The sequence below is a fragment of the Orycteropus afer genome, unplaced genomic scaffold (genome assembly GCF_000298275.1).
Source record: "Orycteropus afer afer isolate SDZICR_OR568_19922 unplaced genomic scaffold, OryAfe1.0 scaffold00998, whole genome shotgun sequence".
Taxonomy (NCBI): domain Eukaryota; kingdom Metazoa; phylum Chordata; class Mammalia; order Tubulidentata; family Orycteropodidae; genus Orycteropus; species Orycteropus afer.
The window spans coordinates 85,423-89,269 of NW_006922585.1; the positions used below are offsets into that span (position 1 = coordinate 85,423).

Below are 3,847 nucleotides of genomic sequence, written 5' to 3' on the forward strand. Positions count from 1 at the left end.
CAAATATTTATTAATATTTTTATTAATTTCTCAATCAGGAATTATATTTGGTAATATTGGCATTCCCCTTCCAATTTTAAGTGAAATAAAATTTTATCTCATTTTAAAGGTGGTTTAGGTGATATATTAATAAAATGTAAGCAGAACAAACAAGGGTATGAGCATTTTTTAAAAATATGAATATTAAAGACTCTTGAAACCCAGAGGTATGGATTTCTAAGAGTGAAATTTTAGGGTCACTGAAAACATGCATTTGGAAATATGGGATTTTTATTTAAATTACAGACCCCATATTTACTCTTAGAATTTAGATGTTATACAAAATCACTTACCTGAAAATGATCCAAAATTTGGTTTCACTTTTAATGATGGAAAATATTGATGAGTATTTATGTATTTATTTATTTTAGTTAAAATGATAAGAAGGATTGGCAGTGTGGGGAACATCACAGACTTGTTCCATAATGAAATGACTATAATTTATGTATATTATTTAAGAAATGAATAAGCATTTAAAATCTCTGCATATGACCTTTAGGGGATACAGAAGAGAGAGAAATATTTATTTTAAAAAATACAAAATCTCAGTAAAAACAATGAACGTCTGTGTCACGAAACATATGTCACTATGATATCTCAACATAATCCTTTTTTGGGAGCGAGAGGAGAGAGAAAAACATTTTCCTGGAAACATCTACCCAGAGCAGTTGATCTTTCAAGCAAATCTGGGAGTGGTAAGGAGGGAAAAGATCAATGTTAATGGCCACCAAAATTTCTCATTTCCTCTAACTCCAAGATGCATATGCTAAATTCCTCGAATCTGTTGCTAAGAGGTCAGGGACTATATTCTTTCACCCATTCTCCATGCATAAGGTGGAGGATCTGCTTTAGAAGTAGCAAGCCTAGAATATTGGAGACCTGATTGCCCTCTAAAAGAGCACTGGTGGCTCAATGTTTAAGTGCTTGGCTGTTAACAATAAGGTTAGTGGTTCACATCCACTAGACGCTCTGCAGAAGAAAGATGTGGTGATCTGATCCCATAAAGTTGTAAAACCTTGAAAATTTATGAGGCAGTTCTACTCTGTCCTGTAGGGTCAGTATGAGTCAGAATCAACTTCACAGCAATGGGATCGATTATCCTCACACTGGCTCTCTTGTAGTGTACAGGTTCCATGTCAAGAGATGCAAGATAAGAAGACCAGAGAGTACTGTCCCTGCACTCAATTTCCAGAGCAGTGGTTCAAAGATTTTGTCCATGGAAAGAGGTAGTCCATATGAATAAAGAGATTTGGAACTCTCTCTAAGGGAATTGACATCATATGAAACAGAACATGGGCAAATGCAAGCCTAAAGATACTCTCAAAAATCTGAGAGTTTTTTTTTTTTTTCAATATGAAAATTGGTAAGCAATTAGATAAATAGGTAAATAATTTGTAATACTGGTAGGAAATTAAGATGAGGATGGTAGGTCCATGAGATTAAGTTAAAATATATACCAGTTAGTTTATCAGAAAGAACCAGAAAAAAAGGAGAGCAATAAACAGCCATCCTAGTGTTAGATAAAACTTCAAAGGCTGGCCCCCAAAACTACCCCATCCAAATTTGTTTCTGCCAACAAATAGTGGAGAGTAACAATTGGGAATAATACCAAGCAAGGCATACAATTACACAGAGAAATCAAGAAAGAATAGAGTCAGTGCTCACTTTGGCAGCACATATACTAAAATTAGAACGGTATAAAGAAGATCATCATGGACCCTGTCCAAAGATGATATGCAAATTTGTGAAGCTTTCTATGTTTTATGAGTGGTGTTACATTGTGAGGATTGCAATCAGTCTCATGAAACAAAATGTGTATGAACTATTGAATGGAAAACAAATCTGCTCTGTAAAATATCACCCAAATCACAATAAAAAGTTTAAAAAAAAATGAAGATAGAGTAATTGAAAACCCTGATAATACCACTGTCATACCAGGGTGACTGTACACATGCTTAAGGTATCACATTGACATCAGAGGCTTCATGTTGTGATGATAAGCAGATTTCTAAATAACCTAGCCAGGTCACTTAACAAATAATGAGGGAAACAATTATAAAAATACACCCTAGAGTGAGAAAGACAGATATAGGGAAACAATTAATAACCAGAGTTGCTATACATTATTACCTAAATATCCAGTTTTCAACTGAAAATTATAAGGAATATGCAGAATAAATGATAAGCATACATAGGAAAAAATATGGACAACAAGACCTGCCTGTGAGAGCATCACATGCTGTATTTACAAAGATCTCAAAGCAGACATTTAAATATGTCCAACAAAAAAAAGGAAATTGTGCTTAAAAAAGTAGAGAAAAATATGAAGACCAAAAATAAAAATAAAAATAAAAAGTAAACCCTCACTGACATTGAGTCAATTTCAACTCATAGAGACCCTATGGTACTGAGTAGAACTGCCCCCACAGAATTTCCACAGATGTAAATCTTTGCAGAAGCAAAATGCCTCATCTTTCTCCCACTGAGCAACTGGTGGGTTCAAACCACTAACCTTTTGGTTAGCAACCCAATGTTTAGGCATAATACTCTCAGAACTCCCTTAAAAGGCACTATCAATAAAGATATATAAATTACAAAAAAGTACCAAATGGAAATTCAGGAGCTGAAAAATACAATACCTGAAACAAAAATTTCATTAGAGGAGATCAGCAGTGTATTTGAAGCAGAAGAAAAAGAATATCAGCAAACTTGAAGAAAGATTGATAAAGATAAAGCAATCTGGTGAACACACACCATGATCCAAATGATGAGAATACTAGAAGGAGAGGAGCAAGAGCATGGAACAGGAGAAAAAAAAAATCAAAGAAATAGTGGCTGGAAAACATCCCAAAATTTATGAAAAATATTATTTTGTACATACAAGAAACTCAATCAACTCCAAATAAGACGAATGCAAAGAGATTCATACCTGGGCACATCCTCATCAAAATGGTGACAAAGAGAAAATAATGAAAGTGCTAGAGAAAAATGACTCTTTTTTAATAATTCATTTTATTTTTTGTTGAAAATATACATTACAGAATATGCAACATTTGAAAAATTTCTATATTTACATTTCAGTGACATTGATTGCATTCTTCAAGTTGTACAACTTGTTTCACCCCCATTTTCCAGATTATTCCTCTCCACTGACATAAACTCACTGCCCCCTAAGCTTCCTAAATAACCATTCAAGTTGTTTTTGTCAATTTGATTCCACATAGATAGTTCCTTAAAATAGCACTATACTCAAAGCAAACGTTCTTCACTTATTACACTAAATTATTGTTTCGTTTACAGAAGACTTGAAGGGATAGCTTTTGTTAAAGGATTAAATATTATCTCAGGGTAATAGTTTTTGGAGGTCACTTAGCCTTAATGGCTACAAGAAGTCTGGAGTCAATGAGAATGTGAAATTATGTTCGGTAGATTCCTCTTTTTGATGAGAATTCTGCTATAGAATCAATCTTTGACCAAAGTGTTCAGTAATGGCAACAGTCACTATCCAAAACTTCTTGTCTCATGGCAAAGGAAACAGTTGTTCTTGGAGTCAATTAGCCACACATTGCATTTCTTCTTCCTATGTCTGACTTTCCTTCTTCTGTTGCTACAGGCAAGTAGAGAATAATTGTTGTACCTTGGATGGCTATTTACAAGCTTTAAAGAACCCTGACACTACACCATGAACTAGCAGTTAGGAGAGAAGCACTAAAAATGTATTAGGCCAATTAATTGAGATGTCCCATGAAACTATGACCCTAAATCTCTCTACCAAGAAAACAAATACCTTGAGCTATTTGGTTGTACA

At 34.0% G+C, this 3,847-nt stretch overlaps 1 non-coding gene across 1 annotated transcript; it reads left to right on the top strand.

Moving 5' to 3' along the window:
- Positions 1–1,696: 1,696 nt before the first annotated feature.
- On the top strand, positions 1,697–1,803 carry LOC122151984. The gene has a single exon (XR_006164360.1). It is a non-coding gene; the product is annotated as a U6 spliceosomal RNA (small nuclear RNA).
- The last annotated feature ends 2,044 nt before the right edge of the window (positions 1,804–3,847 follow it).